A 24,323-nucleotide genomic window follows, 5' to 3' on the forward strand; every position below is an offset into this window, starting at 1 on the left:
TAGTATTAACAATTATAATTATTATTTAGGCCTCCTTAAGTTAAGTAACTTGCTGGATGTAATACAACTAAAATAGTAGAAGCCTGAAGTCGATTCCAGCTTTATTTTCCTCTAAAATAATTTTTTTGTCTCCCCTCTTTACAACAATTATATTCACATAACACATTTTGTTACCTATATACACATACATTTCCTCCTCTCATATTTTTCAACATTGCTATGATAGACTGGCTTCCTTAATTCAACATCACAGGAGAGAGTGATGACTTGTGCTCTCCAGTATCTGAAATGACACTTAGGAACATAGATGTTCAATAAATGCTTGCTAATTGATGAAGAAGAATAAGATCATTACCAATTACTTCTTCAAACACTGATAAAATGGAATAAATGTGATATACTAATAAAATCAGAGATTGTAGAAATCATGTCAAAGTGATATATCTCCTTTTTCCCCTCTATTTTTAACAGTCATACCTCAGAGTGGCCTAGGTCTGTACACAGGACTAAAAATTTAGATGTTCTCTGACTATATCTCTTTCCATTTATCAATGTCCAACCTATTTAGCATAAATGGTAGCGAAAAGTGAGTATTTATGGGTTTTTCTATTTTAAAAATGGTATTTAATGTATTCAACTAAAGATGTTTCACCTCATAGAATTGTAGGAAATAATGTTGTGCCTTGAGATTAACTAAATTATCCTGAATATAGTTTGTATAGGTTTCATATTGAACAACTGACAGAAGAAGCAATAATGTTCAATGAGAATATTTTTATTACTAAAAGATGCCTGGTACGTAAAACTCAAATCATAAGAATTATAATCTTACTGCGTACTTATGACTACATAATCATTTCCATTATGCCAATTATACTACATTTGTTTGTATTAGTAAGTATTCATTAAACCAATATACTCTCAAACATTATACTCTTCTTTGGTTGTAGAAGGATGAGACAATCTCATCTCAAGAACCAAATAATGAGGTCTACAACAAAACTACTGGCTGAGTTGAGGGATGGCCCTGTAATTGGAAGGGGAAAAACAAATATGAGAGATGAGAGACTGAATATACAAATGGTTAACAGCCAGAACATATGTGACAAAACTCTGACCTACCACCTCCACTGCAACTAGCCCAGGAAACGAAACCACAACCTCTGCAATTGGTTCAGAATGGCCAGGATGTTGGGGACATTTTCAGGTCACTGACTACCAACTTCCTTAATTTTTATCCACTGCTTCCAACTCAGAACTAACCAGAGGAAGCCAAATATATCTCCCAAAGCAAACACATAGGTTGCTCTACTTCTAGTTAGCCTGCTTCCAGTTTCTCCATGTTAATGTATCTCCAATCAGAACACACCTCAAGCCTTCCCTTTTTATTCATTGTTAGGTTTTCCTGCTCCCCTACCTACCTTTGAGTCTCTGGCAAATGCAAATGATGCATGGCTGACTCCCTTGCTATAGCCAACTGCAAATAAATAGTACCTACTTATTCACATCTGGATGGTCTTTCTTCATTTTCAGGAAGACAGCAGAGGTAGAATTGTTGGGCTTGAAAAATGATTGGATGAAGGGCTGAAAAGAAAGGGAAGAATCAGTAATGACTAGCCTTTTAGGTTTGTGTGAATGACAAGTTAGAAGTGTCACTAATAGAAAGAAAAATCCAAGGAGCAATGTGGGTTTTAGCAGGAAGAGGATAAATTTTGTTTGGACATTTTCAATTCAAAGTAATTGTGCAATATATAGGTAGAAATATGTACCAAGAATTTTGGAAAGCAGCACCTAGACCAGAAATACATTCAGGTCTGGAAATACTAATTTGGAAAATTAAGATGTGAATGGAAGATGAAACTTGTAAAGATGATGATTTCAACCAAGTGTCTAAGTACAAGTTCACACAGGAATAAGTAGAAAGAGGACAGGATCCGAAAATATATTCATACCTTGATTGTTGCATTCACTCAAACATCCCTGAGCACAGCTTTGCCCCTAGGCATTGTGTCTGCTACTGAGATAAACATGCTGTAAAACTGGGAAGTTTTACATTCAAAGAACTGGGAAGAAGAGAAAATAAAGGCAAAAACAATAAGATGTAATCATGAGAACATAAAAACATAATGAAACAAAAATGATAATAATCCAAAACTAGAAGGCAGTTTGTAATTCCTGGAAAAAGAGAATTTCATGAAGGAAGAAGTGGTTAACTTCTGTGTGCTGTAAATTTTCCAGGGTGATGATGACTTTAAAAGGAACATGGAATTTGATGTCTTGGCATCCTTGTGGATGTTCAATAAAGGGCATCATTAGAATTTTTTGGGTGAAAAAAAAATGTTGCAAATCATAAGACGTGTAAAGCATCCACACAAGAAGAAAATGAAAGAAAGCTTGAAGACTCAGGATGGTCAAGGGCAAAGTTCTCCAGGAGAGATAAGCCTTGACATTACAGGTTGAAAATAAAGATAAAGGGGAGAATGAGAAATTTGTTGTCATTAGAAAAAGCATAAAGGGTGCATGGTAATTCAGGACTGAAAAGGGGGTGAAAGCAAAACTGCGAGGAGGAGAGAGATCCTTTCTTGGAAATGAAGTAATAGAAGAGGAATGGATGAAGATGCACATGGATTTTTAAAGTGTAGAATAACGAAGTTGAAGTTGTTCTCATGGATAACTTTCATACACTTAATATGTGAACAAGTCATGTCATAGCAGGAGAGAGAAGCAGGTACAAAATGGGAGGGAGTTGGAGATAGTTTACTTTAGTGGCTACAGCATTAGGAATATAATGGTTAGGTAACTGTAGAGAAAGAATAGTGATGGTGAAACATGAGCAACATAGAGGTCTAGTTGTGTGGTAGCATAGCAAATAATAATAATAGTAATGGTGATGAAATAAAATGTTTTAATGTAGTAGCTTTCTTTTCCAAAAATTAAAAGGTTGGTAGGGTTTATGAAGATCATCTAAATGAGATTGGGTAGATTTGAGTGAGGGGAGATTAAGGGGAGACAGAGGTTGCAGGGCACTTCATATATATAAACTATTTCCGAGATAAAGAAACCGTGGCTTAGGAAGCTTTACATAGCTTGCTAGTATTACTAAAATGAAGCTTCTGATGCATGTTTTGGGGACGGCGTCTGAGATTCTGTATTTCTAACAAGGCAGAACTATCAGAATCTGTATTTCAACAAAAATCCAGGTGATTTTTATGTGCATTTGAGTTTGAGAGGTACCACTGTATACTTAGCTTCTGCCTCTGAATTGCCAATTGGCAAAAAAGTATGGTAAGGATGAAGGAAGAAGAGAATACAGGATAGTTTCAGGGCTTGATTAAAGTAGCCAACCATGGCAAGTAAGTTAGAAAGGGACAAGTGGCACCCAAATGCTGCTGTATATTTTCAGAATAGGGAGTGATAAGGACCCGCTAGTCATAATGGCAACTATAAGACTGAGTCTCCAAGCTTATCTGAGCTTTAGTGCAGCAGCTGAAGTAAAATGAAAATGAATGTTGCCATAGTTACCATGAATTTACATGAAGGTTATACCAATCTTGTGAACTTTCACATGGACTTACAGATTTTTCAATATTACTATCTCCAGAAATGAACGGATCATTATATTATGCTGGGAGTTACAATTTATAATTTTAATTTCTTCTTAAATGCATAGTTATCTATAACAAGGCAACTTTATGATGAGCATTATTATTTCTTTAGGTTTTACCAATTAGTGTGGCTCATTGTCAACTAAGGAAAATTATGACAATGTCATTCATGAAAAAGAGTTCAGAGGACGTTTTTGGAATGCACCCATTTATAGATTGAGGTTATTGTTGTCAATCTTTTCAACACAGCATCAAACATTTTAATAAGATTTTAGTGTTTTGAATAATTTAGAGAGGCATTTTTCTGAGTAGTAATGCCTAAGAGTCAAAATATTAAACATAAGGATGTATAAATTTTCAGTTAAGAGACATAAATTCCCACTTGCTAAATGAGTTGTTTGATGTTATTTTATATATCATTGATACCCAAAATATTTGTAATCACTTTCATTATATACTTTTTGAAGGAGTATGAAACTTTAGAGATTTTGACATTTTGGATTTTGTGAGAATAATTTAGGAACAGATATTCATTCAGTGAGGAAGATATCAAAGGCACTACAACCAACAGGCTAAAATACAAATTCCAGCCTATACTATTTATTGGCAACATTTTCTGTAGATTTTTTTAATCACATATTTTGTTATGTGGTAACAAGTAAACTTTCAAATGACTTTCAATTGTATAATGAAATTCCAACAAACGCTCTGGGACGTTAATGTTTTTTCTTGGTGTTAATTCATGAATAGCCTTTATGTTCTTTCCAGTAGGTTTTAGACAATGGAAGACAGAGATTATAGTTTTTTCTTATTTTATTCATCCCAATATATACTAACACGTTAATACATTATAGCAGGTTCAGAAATTCAGACAAATTTGAGCCTCCAGAAGAATATACCACACAAATATCTTTGTAAAATATAAAATGCATTTAAATTATTTAAGAGATAAACTAATAGAGTAATGTAAGGAACTTTAAAAAATAACAGCTTTATTGAGATATAATTTCATCATCCCAAAAGTAATTCTTTACCCATTAGCAGTTATTCCCCATTCCTCCCACCTTTTATTCTCTGATAAACTTTAATCTGCTTTCTTTTTCCATAGAATTTATGTATCTCTCAAATTCAAGAAATAATTCATCCAAGTCTGAGATAACATGCCACGCTGTCATTTGATCTGGATTCCTCCTATTTTAATTGCTCTACTTGGGAGTCTGATAAACAAAGAGGTTGGGGTGGCCTCTTATGATGTAAAATGACTGCTGGAGCTCCAGGCATTAATTCTGCATTCTAACCAGAAATTTTACTTAGGGACAGAGGGACAAAGAGGAACATGCCTCTTAACATTCACTGACACTGTTTAGACTTTGCTTACCCAACGTCTACATGTGTGCTTTTGCCAGAGCTTAATCTTATGGCATTGAGACTAAGGATGGTTGTCTTATTCTAAGTGGTCATGAACCTAGCAAAAAATAAGTAAAGTAAGATGGATGTTGAGGGATAACTAGAAGTTTCTGCCATAGTGTTAAACCCACTCAAACTTATATAAAACTTCTCAAGCTAGATTTTGGAATACCAAAAGAAAAATCCCGGAAGAGATTATAGAATGCAATTGTACAATGTCTAGTAGCTTTTGAAGTGGCAATAAAATATACAGTTATTAAACATTAGTAACCAGAATATCAAATCCATTATGGTTTTTGTCTTATTTGTCATTTTAACTTCACATTATAGTATAGTAGTGGCTGGTAAATAATTGTTTAGTAAATATTTGTGGAATAAATGTATAAATTACTTAACAAGCATTATATACCATTGTATTCAATAGATTTACATACATTATTCATAGGATAGTTTGCTAGTCTCACCACTTGCCAGTCATTCCAACTTTTCCAAGGTTTAAGATCTTTTTTGTAAGAAATAAGTTAGGCATTGATTAAGACATTGAGAAGATTTTGATAAGGTAAACTCTAACACCTAAACACGGGGTATTTTTTTTTCCCAAGGGTCTATCCAGTTATTATTTCTTTATTGCATCATTTAGATGGTCATTGATTATTTATCGAGAGTTTATGATGTGCAAGGTTTTACTGAAACAGTCTACATTTTTTCCCAAATATGTTGCCTACAATTGTAATAGGAATTGTGTTTCTGAGATGATAAGCTTCACAGTCTTGAAAGATAAGAGTTCAAAGTTGTTATTTTTTAAAGCATTTATTTGCATTTTTCTAAATGGATAAAAGGTTATCTGGTTTTGCAAGAAAGTGTTTCTGATAACCTATGCCAAAATCATTCTTATATTACCTACAATTTACATATTTTGTAACAGTATTATGTATTCTAAAATTTATTGGCAGAAAACTCTAGAATTTGGCATGTCTGATAAATAATGCATAGGTTCAATTTAGCATTTAATGAGCTAGGTACTGTGGGGCTGTCACTATCTAAAATTAATTATAATTTATTAGAGTTGTAAGACTAGAAGCTTTCTAATCTATTTACTATTCTTATAGATCTATAAAAAACTGAGAATATAGTTATGTATCTGCTTTATGAAGATACAATTTTGGGTTTCTTTCTAAATTGACTAAAATGCAAGCCCCCTATTTCTTTCACATGTCCTCCCCTTTAAAAGAATCTGATCAACACAGGCAACACACAACCCACAGAATGGGAGATAATATTTGACAACAACACAACTGACAGGGACAGTTTATCCAGAATTTACAATGAACTCAAACAACTTAACAACAACAACAAAACAAATCCCATTAAAAAGTAGGCTAAGGGCTGGGCACGGTGGCTCATGCCTGTAATCCCAGCACTTTGGGAGGCTGAGGTGGGTGGATCACATGAGGTCAGGAGTTTGAGACCAGCCTGGCCAACGTGCTGAAAGCCCATCTCTACTAAAAATACAAAAATTAGGCAGGCGTGGTGGTAGGCTCCTGTAATCCCAGCTATTCAGGAGGCTGAGGCAGGAGAATTGCTTGAATCATGGAGGCAGAGGTTGCAGTGAGCTGAGATCATGCCACTGCACTTCTGTCTGGGTGACAGAACAAGACTCTGTCTCAAAAAGAAAAAAAAAGTAGGCTAAGGCATGAATAGACACCATTCAAAAGAAAACATACAAATGGCCAACAAGCGCATCAAAAATGCTCATCATTACTAATCATCAGAAAATGATTAAAGTTAAAATTACAATGTCATATCATCTTACATCAATCAGAATGGCTATTAACAAAAAGACAAAAAAGTGTTGGCAAGAACACAAAGAAAAGGGAAGACTTAAACACTGTTGGTGGAAATGTAAATTAGTACAACCTCTATGGAAAACAGTATGGAGATTTCTCAAAGAACTAAGAATAGAACCACCCTTTGATCCAGCAATCCCACTACTTGATATATACCCGAAGGAAAAGAAATCATTGTACCAAAAAGATACCTGTACTCATATGTTTATTGCAGTTCTATTCACAATAGCAAAGTTATGAAATAACCTGTCTATCAACAAATGATTGAATAAAGAAAATGTAATACATGCAGACATACACATACAATAGTATGGAACACTATTTGGCCATAAAAAAGATGAAACATGTCTTTGCAGCAATATGGATGGAACTGGAGGTCATTATCTTAAGTGAAACAACCCAGACACAGAAGGAAAAATACTGCATATTCTCTCTTATAAGTGGGAGCTAAATAATATGTTCATACGGACTTAGAGCTTGGGTTGATAACAATGGAAACTCAGAGGGTAAGGGAGTGGGAGGGAGCTGAATGATGACAAATTACTTAATGGGTACAATGGATATTATTCTGGTAAAGGACATACTAAAAGCCCTGACTTCACCACTATGTGATATATACATATAACCAAATTACACTTATACCCCACAAATTTACACAAACAATCTGTATCTCTAAGCTACACCTAACTGAAGGGTAGGAGAGTTTGTGCTTAAAACTCAACTGTAGCTGAACATACAGGGAGGGGAACGACACTTACTGGTGCCTGTTGGAGGAGGTGTGGAGGTGGCAGGGGAGGATTATGGAAAAGAGATCATGCATGCTGGGCTTAATACCTAGGTGATGGTTTGATAGGTGCAGTAAACCACCATGGCACACGTTTACCTATGTAACAAGCCTACACATCCTGTATGTGTACCCCAGATCTTAAAAAATAAAATAATTATTTTAAAAACTCAACTATATTACTTACTAGCTCTCTGTCCTTGGATATATTTGTTTACCTTTCTAGTCAGTGTTCTTATTTATACAACATAGATGCTCATAATACCTGATAGGATTGCTGTGGAGATTAAATGAGATGAACTTAGACTTTGACACACTTCGTGGCACTTAGTATGTGTTCAGTAAATGTTAACTGTAGTTATTAATGAGGACCAGCCCACTAAGATGATATTAGACTCATAATAAATGTATAATTACTTGACTTCTAAAACTGAAAAGAATAAATAAATATATGTGCATTGAAATAGCACTTGTAAGAATACCGTACAATGATTAACTATCATATAGAGATGTAATGACTAAGAGCATAGGCTCTGAAGCAAGACTCCCTGGATTAAAAATGTGTATGATAAAGAACAATATACTTATAGCTCAGTTTTATCTATAAAGTAAAAATATAATTGTCAGAATTAAATGAATTAATACATAAAAATACTGAGACCAGGATCTTACATACATTATGTGTTTGGTGAAAGGTATCTACTAATATTATCCTATCCTGGTATGTGACTTAACTGGGATTCTGAATTTAGTTAACTTCAGGTTCAATTTTTACTTTACAACATATTGATAGTAAGATTTTTTTGTAGTTTATTCAGGCAATTGTTGGCTTTCAGTCTCTTCTGTGAAAATGTGGAAAATAATCTCTAATATATGAAACTTTTCTGAGCATCAACTGAGGATACATGAGATACAATGTAGAAATCCTATTACAGTACTATTTATTGCTGATTAAATATTATTTTCCTAAACCCAACAAACTGTCTTTAAAATTATTCCCAATCATTTTGAAGTATTTATAATTATTTAAAATTATTATTGAAAATGATTTTCCAATTTTTAGGTTTCCAAATAATTTTTATTCAATTTCCTCTCCCTCCCCCAAATTTTTGGACTCCCTGCAAAATTAAGTCAAGAGGAAGTAATGCACTCTAATTCTTTTTAATGAGGAAGAAATCACCATCTAAGATGCCAATTTCATGAATTTCTCCAAACACTACATCATAGATCCAATAAATCCATTCATTAAAGGCGTTTATCTACAGAAATACTAAAATAATACTAAAAAATTAAACTTGAATGTATAACTTTTCAAGATTTCTGTAGTAATTTGAAAATCATTCAAACACAACTCTGAAGAATGTCTTATTCAGCATGGTAAGTTTAGGATACCAGAATTATAAAATTATCAATAATTTCTTTTGTGGTTTGCCTACTTGGCTTAACATCAGTGCTTTCTGAATGGTTGTTCCTCAAATAAGTAGTACAAATGAGAGAAGTATATCTGATCCTCTTTTTTTTTTTTTTTTTTTTTTTTTTTTTGAGACGGAGTCTTACTCTGTCACCAAGGCTGGAGTGCAGTGGTACAATCTCGGCTCACTGCAACCTCTGTCTCCTGGGTTCAAGCTATTCTCTGGCCTCAGCCTCCCAAGTACCTGGGACTACAGGTGTGCACTACCATACCCAGCTAATTTTTGTATGTTTAGAAGAGAAGGGGTTTCACCATGTTGGACAGGCTGGTCTTGAACTCCCAACCTCAGGTGATCCACCCGCCTCAGCCTTCCAAAGTGCTGGGATTACAGGCGTGAGCCACCGTGCCTGGACTGATCCAATTCATTTGGCTAGAATTTTATGTGAAATAAAATTTCTTAAAATTTATCAAGGATAAAACTCTAACCTAGTGTCAAAGTCTCTGACAGTTTAATAACTGGTCATTCATCATAAATCTCTCCTCTGAAAATAGTTATTTATGCACATCGTGTTAAACTCTTTCCTTTTTATTTATTTTTATGTATTTATTTTTTGAGACAAAGTCTTACTTTGTCCCCCAGGCTGGATGCAGTGGTACAATCTCGGCTCACTGCAGCCTCAATTTCCAGGGTTCAAGCGATCCTTCTTTCTAAGCCCCCAAGTGGCTGGGAGTACAAGCACACGCCACCACCCCTGGCTAATTTTTGTATTTTTTGGTAGAGATGGGATTTCTCCATGTTGCCGAGGCTGGTCTCAAACTCTTAGCCTCAAGCAATCTGCTTGCCTCAGCCTCCCAAAGTGCTGGGGTTACAGACATGAGCCACCATGCCCAGCCAATGCTTTCCTTTTTAAATGTATCTTTGCCTGAGTCAAGCTCCACAAATCATTGAAAATGGTAAATTAAAGTTGGAATAAACTGTATTTCTGCTTTGACCTTCTTGTATGCCTAAAATTACCTATCTGATTTGGATTTGTCCTTGGAAGACCAACTAGTCAAATAGTTTGAATATCATTTCTGGAATCCCTGAACTTAAGTATGAGCCATGACTTACAATCTACATACCGAACATATCTGATCAGTGTAACAACGTCGGTAATACAAACAAGGATGTCTTTTGGATTTATTGTTAATATCAAAATATTCACTTTCAAATATAGATAAACATTCTAGATAGAACAAAACGACATAAATCTCTTTATGTGCTTTTTATGTTGAAATTCCATCGTTCTGTTAAAAGTGTCAATTTGATATTGCAAATATGCAACACAGTGCCTGCAGGAGTAATCTAGCATCTGATCGTGCTAAAATAAATGATTGTTTCTGCACTATAATGTTAAAACCTTAAAGCTTGACTTTAAACTTTTAGTAATAAAATAGTAATAACAATTAAAACTTCTAATTTGTGTATCCAAGAAGTTTATTCTACAATGGTAATATTTAGCTTCAGCCAAATGTTAATTCTAATACTCAACCTTTTAACATTTAACCAAAATTTAATTTGCTGCACCTCTAGATAAAAAGGGAGGGCAAGAAAGAAGGTCACTCTAATTCATTGATTGACTTTTAAAGTACGATTTCAAATCACACTAGATTCTTTTGAGAGGATTCTCCTTTCACAAATGTCAATAAGGAATAGATCTCCTGAAATCATCTCTATCCTTGCTCCTGGAGGGTCAATGAAAGCAGAAAGTGATACTGAACAAATGAGCCCGGGAGGTCTACTAGAAGAATTGTAATGTACTCCTTTACACCTCCGTGATAGTGATATTTTGTTTTCCTCTAACATTTCATCAAAAAGAGAAACATTTTATATCACCTCTCAAGTGGTTCATTTTACTGTCAGATTCACTTTCACAGATGATAATCCTTCCTAAGAATGAAGTATTATTCCTTCATCAAATAAATGAAGTTATATAAACTATTTTCTTCAATTATGGTAGAAACTAGTTGAAACAGTTTAATGCATAAACTGAGAAAAACACAGTCTCCCAAAACAGTACCAACAATTAAAGAATTGACATAAAAGACTCAATCTATTATAACTTTTCTATTTTAAATTATATAGCAATTAGCTAGAGGTTACACAGTAGAGCACCTACTTGTAGACCTACCAGTCATTCATGAATTTTCTAAAGAGTCTGCAAGTACTACTAATTTCTTCTTTGAGGGCAGAGGTTAAATATTTAGTTTTCTTTTCTTGTTCATATATAATAGTATCTATCAAGCATTAAACAAACTTGATGGTGAGTAATGTGTGTTGATAAAGTTACCACTGCATCAAAATGAGAAAACTTTTACAAAGGGCTCAGTAGCTATTTTTTTTTTTTTTTTGAGACAGTCTTGCTCTGTCACCCAGGCTGGAGTGCAGTGGCATGATCTTGGCTCACTGCAACCTCCACCTCCCAGGTTCCAGTGATTCTCCTGCCTCAGCCTCCTGAGTAGCTGGGACTACAGGCATGCACCACCACAGGTGGCTAATTTTTCTATTTTTTAGTAGAGACAGGGTTTCACCATATTGGCCAGGCTGGTCTTGAACTCCTGAGCTTGTGATCTACCCACCTCGGCCTCGCAAAGTGCTGGGATTACAGGCATGAGCCCCCGCAACTGGCCTCAGTAACTATTATATAAAGTCACACACAATGGTAACTAACTGGCGTATTTTAAAGACAATAATAACTAGCATAATTATTAAATCAAATATCTTAAATAATTTACGATGTACAGTGAACGATGGAGTACTGTACAGACTTTAAAATTATTACATACTTTATAGAATATATCATGGAGAGTTATTTATTAGTGATTAAAATGGATAAAGCAAAGATAAAAAGTAGGATTATGGTATGATAGCCACATCTGTGTGTGTACATGTTTGCACATGTATATATCGGGGTGTATGTTATATCTGACATTGTTAAATTAATGTAACAGAGAAGGTTATCTAACAAAATACATGAAGCTTGCAAATGTTTCCATCACCTATAGTCTTACAAGAAGCAAGTGGACAATAATTGTCTGCTTGTTTGTCATCACTGCATTAAAGAGCCCAAATCACAATACTTTGATGTAAGATGAGTAACTGGTAATGCTATTTCAGACAAATACTGTAGTCAAAAATGTTTGTTAAGTGATATGTATACTAATTACTCATATAATAACATTTCTCATATTGAATTACTAACCTCTTAAGATTCTTTAATTTAAATTGAACGCTAGTACTAATAAAGAATGTTTTGGGTTATACTTTTCTAGGTCTCAGGGTGGTGAACTTTTTCTTTGAATTCCTAACCTGTGAGCTTACGGTAAGATTATAATTAATTTATCTAATTTTAGAGTTATTTTCATTACCGCTTTTTGATCATGTCCAGTTTTTTTAAAGTAAAGGAAATTCAAATAAGTCATTTGATATTTAACCATAAATGTTGAAGAAATTATGTGATATTTTCTATCAAAATGTTTATGTTCTTGGATAGATTATAGTAATACAGTTATTTGATATAGTCTTTGATAGATTTCTACGTAAATTTTAAGGCATGTCCCACAAAGGTAAAGATTGATACCACTGAAAACTGTTCTTTGAACATGAATAACAATTTTATCCATTAAATTTTTCATAATGAAGTCTATTTGATGGCAATGAGTTATTGAAAGTAAAACTTGTTTTATCACCTGTCAAGATGTATCAAAATTGGGTCTCTCCATGAAGCATGATGTTAGAGCTCCAGGAAGTTGAGAGTAAAGTATGTAACTATGGAAATAAGATGGTAATAAATAACAAGTGACTTCTAAGGCAATTTTTAAGGCTTTAATTATTCATTAACTTCTGTGGTTATATGTATTCAATAAGGTTTGTCAAAAATGTGAATCTGGATTATATTAATAATTGACTACAGAATATACATAAATATGAGTTTGTGTTTTGAAACTGATGAAATTAATTTTCACTAAGCCAACTTTCAGAGTTTATCTGTTGCTTATTTGTAAACATAATAAAGATTTACTTTATAATAAATATATAAAATCCAGATAATGTGGGCATTTGTATCATACATTTTATACTTGGGGGAAATGACATCCTTGGAAGCACAAAGGCAGTTGATTAAAACTCCTATTTGGGCATATAGCATTATTGCAATGTATCTTGAAAAAGATGTTTTAAAATGATCATAGATAACAGCCATCTCTAAGAACTATAAGGCATACTTTTTCATTACTTATTAAAGAAACACTCAACATAACATAGGATTGTTTAAAACAAGTATCATATAGGAGGAAAGTGAAATTCCTCTGCTCTACCAGGAGGACTTTGCTGATAATGGGAGAAATTTGGAGAAATTATTTAGATACAGTTTGAGTAATAATTTTATCCCCAAGTACTTATTTTTAAGTTTTAAATTATATTTCACAAACATACCTGAATGAACTTTTTAAATTATTTCAATTTATAATAAGAAACAAAAGTATTCTAAAAAATTACTATTATCTCCAGTTTTAATTATCTTATATACATAGAGAAAATTACTTATATCTTAAGTGCACAGTTTTAGTGAATTGTTACAAAATGAATTACACCCATATAACCAATACTGACATAAGTCTTTTTTTAAAAAAAAGAACATTAGAGTACTTTGAGTCCTGTTATACTCTTTCTAGTCACTAAACCTATAGAGCATAAGCAATATCTTCAGTTCTAGAAGTATACAGAACATAAGCAACATCTTTGCTTCTAGAATATAGAAAAAGGAGGCTCCTTTTTCTGTATTCTACAAATGAAATCATACAGTAGGTATTGCTTTGTTTCTTTTGCTCAACATTATGTTTGTAAAATTGTGTGCAGTGGTAAATTGCTCATTTTCATTGCTGTGTAGTATTCAACTGTGGGAATAGACCAAATTATTAACCCTTTCTAATATTGATAGTCACTTAAGTAGCTTCCAGACTTTGGCTTTATCAATAGTGTTGATTTGGATATCAGGAACATGTGTTTTTGGAGAACACATGTATGTATTTTGTTGTGTACATAGGATATGCTCATGTTCTGCTTCAGTACATATTGACAATTCACCAAGTGTTTATCAGTTTTAGGAGGAGGATATAAGAGTTCAGTTGCTCCCTATAGTCACTGACACCGGGGTTTTTCATCCTAACTTCAGCAGTTTGGGTATGTGAATAGGGGTATTATAATTGGAATATCTTGAATATTAATGCTATCAAACATTTGTTTTTGCTCTTATTTCTCATGTGGTTACACTATTCGTTGAAATGTCCTAAAACTTTTGCCTTTTCTTTTCTTACTAGATTATTTGTCCTTTATTATTAGGTTATGTCTATACATACATATGTTTATACATACATAATATACATATCGGGTTATGTTTATACATACATACATATAAATACATATATATGTGTGTATATATATATACACACATATATATACATATATACACACATATGTATATATACACACACATATATATATACATATATATATGCCATTGTATATATCCAATAGAGGATTTAAAACTACCAATTAATAAATCAGCATTATTTCTTTCTTAAAATTCAGAATCAATTCTGCAAATGTGTACTTGCCACAGATTACATTGTCCATTTATGTATGGTTTTTGAATTGCATGTGTTTTTCCTCATGAAGTAATAATCCTGATTTAAATATATTCTTTGACTAACATTCTTACATTCTTAAATACTTTCTCACAACTAACCATAGCCAATTATGAAAGTGTCAATTATAGGTTTGAAAATCAGTCATGATAGAAGTATTTTCACAACATAGTTTGAGAAACACCAAAAATAATGGCTTTATTTTTCCTTCTGGAGAGCTAGTTGTGAAATATTTACCAGAGCACCACTGAATATTTGCACTTTATATTCAGCTCTTTGGTGGATTTTCTCATTACTCTCTGGATGATATATTTTGATGAACAGAAGTTCTTAATTTTGATTTATTTCTGTTTATTAGGGTTTTTTCATTTTCCTTCTATGATCAAAGTTTTTTATGTCCTATTTAAGATATTTTTGCCTTATCTGTTGTTACTAAGATATTATGGTTTCTCTAAGCCATAATATCGTTTAAACTTTTACAGTTAATGGACTCCAGGTGTTACATTGTTCTATGTTTATTACCTTGTGCATTTAAGATAAATAGATTTGCATTAGAATTGTAATTGCTCTGTATATGTTTTAATGTTTTATTATAAAATTCATACATAAATATTAATACATTGATATGTAGTTATTTAATAATTTAATGTATCTATTAAAATAAGCAATATGTAGTATTTTGTTAAATCAATATATATATATTTATGAATTGCCCATTATAAGTTTCATGCAACAATTAGTTATGTGGCCACAATTTTGAAATGAAAATTCAGCACTATAACAAAATTATTTTACTTTAAGCCTAAATGAATTATGATAATTTATTTCCATATGATATTATTAAGGGAACCAAAAGTATGCAATATGAATGTTCTACAGCATCATTAAAATATCAGAATATTAGGCTAACCTTTAAGCATTTAAATGTAATCATTGTTAAAATATATTTATTGCTTCTAAAATATTATGTCTAATAAGTTATATAATCATATAACAGCCATAATATAAATACAGCCTTAAGTATTAACTACAGAATACTATTATATGCACTTCATTAAGATTTTATTTAATACTTGTCTTGTGAGATATATAGAGAGAGAGAAGAGAGAGAGAGACATATATATCTTTTTTTTGTTGTTTTAAAATTTTCGCCAAAATCACAACTCATTTTGTGTCTGATAGAAAGGACGGTATAAAAATCAGGATTGTTTATTTTTAAAAATTTTGTATCAGTTATGCAAACATACATGTGTTTGCCACAGGTTGCAGTATACACGTTTTTAGAATTGCATGTGTTTTTCCTCATGAAGTAACAATCTTCATTTAAATATGTTCTTAGAATGTTTGTTTTTCATCTCTGTGTCCTTAGTCTAAGCCATGTCATGATTTAAGAGTAACTCATAATGTGACACAATGGAAGTAGAACAGCAAAGTAGATAATATCTTATTTTAGTAGTTAGCTAATGTGTTTCAATTCTTCATAATATTGAAACAATGTAATAAAGAAATGTTGGGGTTTATAGATTAAAATCCTTGAAACTAAAGATGGAATTTTATTAATCCATATATTTGGATATTTGAAGAGCTTGGGATTTGTTTCAGAAGATTTTGGTTGCCTGTTTTTTTCTTTCTGCTTTCTTGCCTGTTTTAGGTAGCCAAACATGATGAAATATTGAGCACAATAATCAAGAGCTAATTAGATGTTTTTCACTTTTTCTAAATTACCAATCTCTGTGTCATAATGAAAGCAGGGAGAACAAAGGTAAAACACAAAAAGCTGTCTTGAAGATTGGTTCTAAGACTTTAAGTAGCACTAATACTTCTTATCCTCCACCAGCCATTCCAAATAGATAAATAATGAGCTTATCTGAGAAATAGAGCATAAGTTATAGAAATAAATATTTCAGGATTTATTTCATGTGTCCCTGAAGGTAAGTGATAGTTAAAGGGAAAAATCCAGTTAAGAAACACAAACCACATATAGAGGTAATTGATGCCAGTTAAATTAGCTTAGTTTATTTTCACAGTGGTGACAGGGCTTGGGGAAAAATGAAGTTAAAAGACATACAAGTAACATCCTGCATGAAGGAAAATAGTGGAAACTGAAGAATTACTGTGCATTATTTGGACCCAAAATTTAAATACTGAATTATGCAATAGAAGTCTAATCTGAAGTCACAAACACTGTTTGAAGTCCAAATAATAATAATAATGATGATAATACAATTAGAAAGACATGGGTAAAAAGTTTTGGTAACATAAATGAAGTTTGAATTTGAGATCACTGCATGCACAAATACTCTCTGGAAATTTTTGCTTCCTATTCAATAATGAATTGATTACACAGAATTGTTAAAGTGCAGTTTTGTGGGGTTATTTTTTTCCCTAAAAAATATATGGGAAAAATGGAGTTCTAGTTCTGATGGGCACTTTCAACTGATATTTCTGAAAAACTAGTTCAGTGATATTTACTTGTTACAAAATGCCTCACCTAAATCCTTTAGTCTGAATATATATGGATTATCACCTCTTCACACCTTTGGATAGATTATTCCTATCTGGCTAGCTCACACATAATTCTGATTAAATAAATTATCCATCTGTGAATCCCCTAGGCTTAACTTTTAATACTTACTCTATATGATTTCCACACTATATCTAGCCTTCCCCGTTCCCGACATGTCAGGAACAAGTAATTTAGTTTCTAAGACTTTCCTATTTGTCTAAAGGCAAACTTTATCAACCTCTATAAAAATGTGTATGTTATCTTGCTCCCTCTTTGATATACTATGGATATCTGGGAAAATCGAGATTAGACTTTTGTCGATTTGACTTGTTGATAACTAAGTGTTAGGGGAAAAAAAGAGCTTTAGAACATATTTAAGCTTACTAAAGCCTTTCAATGGCATATATTTAATTCTGGTAGCAATAAAATGGATGGGATTTTATTGTAAAGCTGAGCAGAATTCAGCTTCTAATATGTCAGCTTTACATGACAGATTATTAATAAACTGCCACTGTTATCACAAGATACAAATCTTTGGTGACTGACTTTTTTTAAACTTGAAACTCAAATGTATATTTTAAAGTAAGCTTTACTTTGTGACTCAGTTCTTTCCTTTAAATACCTTTTTTTTCCCCCTCTGCTCTGTAGAAATTATTGTGCCATTTAATCAATGGTTTTAATTTCATTACACTTATAACATTCGCAAATTACTAGTGTATCATCTGTGTTCAGATACATGTGCAGATAGTTAGAGGATTATTATTATTATTACTCGCTGTAGATGATGACAATGACAGAGTAAGAATTAGGAAAATGAATTGACTTTAAACTCGGTATGATGGCCATTACCTAGCAAAATGAGAAATTGGGCATAGTGCATTTTCTCAACTGACTTTCCCCAGTGTCTTTGCCTTTTTCTCTCTTTTGTTCACAACTCCTTATTGTAGATACCCATTATTTTATTCAACAAAACCCACTAAGCATCTGTATGTACTAGGCATTGGGCTAGTATTGGGAAACAGTCAGCTAACAGGGACCCATAGGAAATTTATAGTCCTGGAGAGCTTGTAGGGTCTACAGTCATCCTCCAGCTACAAAAGGGTCTTCATCTGTGAAGTCCTCTATACTATGTGTATATCCTTATCACCCCATCAAAACTTTAGTTACCCATCAGTGGAAAATTAAGAGCTACCTCGCATTAAGTTATAATTAGTAGATGAAGGGACATAGCATCTGATTATCGTTTAAAAAAATGTGTAAACGTCATAGTGGAAAGCATGTAGGAAAACCTATAAATCCATACATGTATGACTCAGTGAGTTGTAAGTAACATATATTTTCTCACTGTCATAATTGGATGATTAATATCAAAACTGTTCACTAGTTGGGCAAAGCTGGAAATAAGAGTCCATATTTTCAGTCAGGTATTATTCAGTATTTATTACATGTCACATACTCTTCTGGATGGTTTTATTTGTATAATGATCTTCTAAGAAATCTGAAATGTATTAAAGATGAGAAGGCAGAATATTTGTGGAACTTAGGAAGCCCGATTCTGCTTATAATTAATCGTTTGACCTCCCACCCCAGTCATTTATTTTCTCAAGTCTTCCATGTGTTCTAATACAAAACAAGAAGGATATGCACTATGAATTTTGAATCCTTTCAAGCTTTAAATTTAATTATTCTAATTATATCAGTTGATATGCTTTGAGCCACAAATAACAGGAAACTAACTTGCTTAGGCTTTAAGAAAGGCTTCTTATTATGCAAATAAGAAGTTAAGAAATTGTAGAATTTCATGGATGACTCACTGACATAATCAGGGACCTATGTTCTTTTCATCTTTGTGCCCATTGTCCTATCTTAGGTTTGTCCTTGGCCAGAATCCCTCAATATTGAAAGATGTCTGCCGTAATTATAGGTTACATATGTAGACACGAGATACCCAGTAGAAAAAAAAAGGGGATTTTGCCTTCTTTTCATGCCATAAAAGATTAAGATTTTATGACAATCCCCACTCTTCTGCCTATTGCCAGCAAATAGCTTTTCACATCTCTTCTGTCAAATGTGTCATATGCCCCAGCCTATAAGGATCCTTTACTATTGGCTTAGACCAGTTGTGTTTACCCTCTGCATTTAAAAATGTGTTCTGCTTCCATGGAAGCTCAAGGCTGCATAGAGAAGCATGGGGGGGGGATAAAAAATTCAAGTTCCCTTAAGAAGCAGAAAAGGAGAAATGGTTCTTTGCTAGGCAACCAGTGGTATCTGTTACAGTTATTATGCTTTGTTGGTGTACTACATCCTTCTTGAATTAATACTTTTATTTTCCCTGAGGCAATAATAGATAAAATGTGAGTTTACTTTAGAATGAAGTCCCCAGGGATAATCACATCAAATTAAACAGGTGATTGCTTAGGAAGTAGGCAATTGTTATTGTTTACATCCACATCTCTTCTCAAAATTCTTTAGTGACTTTTCATCTTCAAGAGAATAATTTCTGTATAAAAATGTACAGAATGGGGTTTCTCCCTCAGTTTTGCTGCTCTGTTACCATCCATGAGACCGGCATACCTATGTTCTTTGCTCTCAATCTGGTGCTTTCACCCATCCTGTTCTCTCAGTAACACAACAATCCTACCCCTAGCAGAACCTCCCACCCACAATCAATCATCTCTGCATTTTTCCTTTGACCAAGACCCACTCACACACCTTTGACTGACAGAAAAGGTACTGCTATTCCTTCATTCCTTCAGATTTCTGCTCAAATGCCACACTCCTTATGCTGTATTTCATGAATCTTCAGGTGACCTATGTGCTCTTTCATTTTCCCATTGACCTTCAACATATTTCCATTAGACTGATTACTTTATGTTTTTTATATCTACTTGATGACCTCTCTCTGCAATGGACTTTCCACACTTTGAGGGTAAAGTTGGTGCCCTTGCTGCCTTTGTATTTGACTCTGTAATCACTGTCATAAGGTAAGGTTTACTCTGTGTTTGCTAGAGTATGTGCCTGGGCAACAAAATAGTGTTAGTGTCAGTGTACATAAGCAGAGCGAATGTTCGGAGCATTTCTTTCATTTTTCCATGAGAAGAAAGTAAGATAGGCCGAAGAAATGCTTTTCAATATTTTCCACAAATGTCCAAAGGTTTTACTGCCCCAAAACTTTACTGACAAAGGATGATATATGAAATATAATTAGTTATGACCCCACTACGAGTGTAAGCTTTTCTTAAAATCTTGTGTTTAATCTTTGTAAATTGTGCTAATTTTATATTTTATAGTGTTTAGCCTTTTTAAATTATGTTAAATACATAGTCTATGTAATAAAACATCCAGGTTTTATTTAGCATATAAGAATGTTTATGTATTATTGTGTAAAACTGATTCTCCAGCAAGAATTACATTGTTTTTCCTGATCTCCTAGCCAAACCATTATAAGCTCTCACACTAGTTTAATTCTCTAATTGAAAAGCACGTACAGAGAGAAATAATCTGAGTTTAAATTTTTGACCACAACACCATTGCTTATTGCTGTGCTCTTGAGTAATTAATTTAAGCTCATTGTACATTAAACAAATAAAATTTTTATAGTTGTGTATTATAATTTATCTTCATATATATCACCGTTTTTGACAGATCAACATGTGCAAATTATTTTTATCTTATCGAGTTCAAAGATCCATATAAGTATATAATAACAGTCTTCAAAATATGACAATAGTTTGATTTGTGTTGTCCACGTATAAATGTAATTAGTGAGAATTTTAGTAAGTACTGGAAAAGAAAAAAATATATATATACCAAGATGAAATTGCTGGAGAAGAAAAAATGTGCAGGAATAAAAAAGCAAGCCCTAACAGCATAGAATTCAAGTTGTCACAAATGAGGATGCAGCCAATAAATGATTCATCTTGTGTCCTTCATAGCATATTTATAAATCCATCTGACACTTCTGGCCTATTAGAGAGTACAAAAATGAAATTATAGATTCCCTACTATAGAAGACACCATCAACAAAGGGGTTTAAGTAGGGTTAGTTGGTCATTTTCATTTATCTCATTTCTCTGTATTCCATCCTTGACAGCTCTAACATATAAATTCTTCAAAATCCTAGGAAACGGGGCCAAAGTTTAATGTTCTGTTTCCTTTTTAACAAGGACATTTGTCTGGTCTCCTAAATGCACAAAAAATGAATAATAATGTAACAATTTCTGGGAATATGTTAAGGTACAAAAAAATGTAAAAATGATTTAAAAAATAAAGATACCTGTAGTTTATTTCTGAATGTGTGGCTATTTGTAGCATTTTCTTTATATTTCTTATATGTTAAAAATATTAAAAGCATTTTTATATATTAATAAAGTTTTGCAATATAAATAACAAAAAGAAAGGAAGAATTATTCTTCAGAAATCCATCATCATTCTGCATTCAGATTCTGAAGTATCAAAATAAAAAGGATTTTTATGCCTTCCTTTCCAATCCTTATTCAGATTTGCATTTAGATTACATCATTCAATACATGCAATTTTTTGCAATTTAAAATTTAATAAACATTTCACTCCTCAGAAGTGTATCTCCATTTCTACATAGTCTATAAATGTTAATTTTAAAAACCGCGTATTTTTTCAGATCAGAAAATTCCTAATCAAAACAGATGAAGCAAGAGTTTAGTGAGCTTAAAAAGGTTTGTTTAGAGTTACAAAAAGTGAGGTAAATTAATAAAATATATTGTTAGTTTACAATTACTCATTCAGATAATCCTTTCCACTTTACAAAACCTTTTACACATATTAGTAAGTTTTAATAAAATATTTGAATATAACTTTTCACTTTATTAAGCTTCTTTTTATGGGATTATATAAGATTAAGTTAGTTATCAGGACATTGGAGACCTTGAGATAATTTTGAAACTAGGTAAATTTGAAAACTGCATGTCATTCATTTAAATCTTTATGAAGCAAATACTACGTAGCCCATAACAGGTTAGCCTTAGGTGCACTGCAAAAAAACAAAACAAAACAAAAAAACCCAGAAGATTCAAGTCTCTCTTTTGTTCAGCTTACATTTCTGGAGGCAGAACAAGAAATATCTTCAGAAGTAAAATCTAAGTGTGATATATTTTTTCTAAGTGCTAATAAATGCAAAGACAGTCACTGAACTAGAGTTAGGAAAAACAATTCAGAGATGGGTTTTCTTGAGTTACATATTAATACAGGAGTTCCTGAATATAATGACCTTTAAAAATCTTCTTGGAAAGCTTTTAAGACATGTGTACCCCAGGATTCGAAGATTTTGGTTCAGTAAGTTTAAAAATTGTTTAAAAAAAGAAAGCTCCAACCCAAAGGTTCTCACAATTTGGTGTGCAAGAGAATCATCTAGTAAATCTGATAAAAGTGTGAATTCATGAACCTCAGCCTAAGAAATTCGAATTTAGTTGATCTAATGTGGAGTCAGAAACTTTTTAAAATATAAATTTAAATTGATAAGGCCCCCTGCATTCCTCATGCCAACCCTGTTATGCCAGGGAGATTCTGAGTTAACTTGTTTCTAAAGGGTAACAGGAGAAGCATTCCTCACAACTGATGAAAATTTGGAGAAAGAGTACTTCAAGAACTTGGGCATTGCTCCTTCATTTGGAAAGCTCATCAGAATCACTCATGGAGATTTTCTTACGCACATCTTTGAGCTCCTCCTCAGGTTAAATGAATAAGGATCTACAAAGTTAGTACACAGGTACTTAAACTTTAAAAAAGCTCAGTTGGTGTTTCTAATAGCCTCTTTGGCTGACATACTCATTAAATACACTCTTGGGAGGCCAGATGAGCATGCTATTCTAATGATCCACAAGCACTGGTAGCTATTAGAATGAGCTGGAAAACTTGGTAAATATGAAACAACCCAAGCTCTCACCTACTCAGTTGAACCTAGGCCAACATGTCTTTTACTTCCTCTTCAAGTGACTCATATGCCCATTTGGTTTGAGAGCCATTGGGCTAAGTCATGTGGAGAAGAAAGCCAGGATATCAATGGATAAGGGTAACTGAAGTCAAGATTTAAATGCTCAGGTAAAGCATGTTGGTTGTCAATATGAGTCAATTCTAGTTCTATAGTATGAGAATGCAAGATAAAAGTATTACTTGGGCATACCAATGTATTAATGATCTCTTTCAAACATCATATATTGGATGCATGGGATATTACTTAATGGAAACTTTATGGTTTTGTTTATATGGTTGCAGAATGATTTTCATATAACATAATGTTTAATCCTTGGCATAAAAGCCAAGGATAAAAGCATCAACAACTGTCCTGATCCTCTGAATGTGATTTCCTTATTTTTCTTACTATGCTCCAGCTCTGTAGGCTGTCCCTGAGTTCTGGAATTGGTCTGTTCTTCAGCAATCACAGTATTTCCAGAATCTACCGCCATATTTCTTTCTTGTCCATGCAGAATAAAATAAGGAGAGAGCGATCCATGGTTTGGGTACAGATAGAAGAAAAATAACTAAAGCTACTTTGATGATCATGACAATAAGGTAAATAAAAAGATACTGGAGTTGTCATATTGTCAAAGCATTCTGATCCCACCTTATAATAGTCTATCCATAGGGTAGTTCCCAAATGAAGTAACCCAGCAAATTTGCACAGCACACCTAAGCCATGGATTCTTCTCACATTTCAAACTTATCTGGATAGACTTGCTCATTACAACTTTTATTACTATATCTTGACCACCCCTTGCCCGTTTTCTTTTTAATCTCTTTCTGCTCCTACCAAAGAGAAGGGTCAGACTGAAACACATTATATAATTCTTATAATAAAGTGGGTACAATTATAACCATACAATTAGCTAAAATTTTATATTCAGTTGAAAAAGTTGATTTATTAAAAATGTTCTAATAGTCATTCATCCAGCAATAAATATTTGGTGAGCAGCTACTGTGTTCTAGACCATTGTCTTTCTGCTTGAGTTACACTGTAGATACAAGCGGCAAAGAGGTCTGCCCACATGGAGCTTGGATTCCAGTGTGGAGAGGTGGTGATAGAATAATCTAGCATATTTAAAGG

At 33.0% G+C, this 24,323-nt stretch overlaps 1 protein-coding gene across 35 annotated transcripts in view; it reads left to right on the top strand.

The window, feature by feature from the left end:
• PTPRD (protein tyrosine phosphatase receptor type D) overlaps positions 1-24,323 on the top strand; it is a 2,309,829-nt gene that overhangs the window by 1,031,031 nt on the left and 1,254,475 nt on the right. For all 35 annotated transcript variants that reach the window (XM_054658683.2, XM_054658684.2, XM_054658676.2 and 32 more), the window contains one exon: positions 12,367-12,416. The gene's annotated coding sequence lies outside the window, so the exon portion shown is untranslated. The remainder of the gene's footprint in view (positions 1-12,366; positions 12,417-24,323) is intronic.

This window comes from Pan troglodytes, chromosome 11, assembly GCF_028858775.2.
Source record: "Pan troglodytes isolate AG18354 chromosome 11, NHGRI_mPanTro3-v2.0_pri, whole genome shotgun sequence".
NCBI classification, from domain to species: Eukaryota; Metazoa; Chordata; class Mammalia; order Primates; family Hominidae; genus Pan; species Pan troglodytes.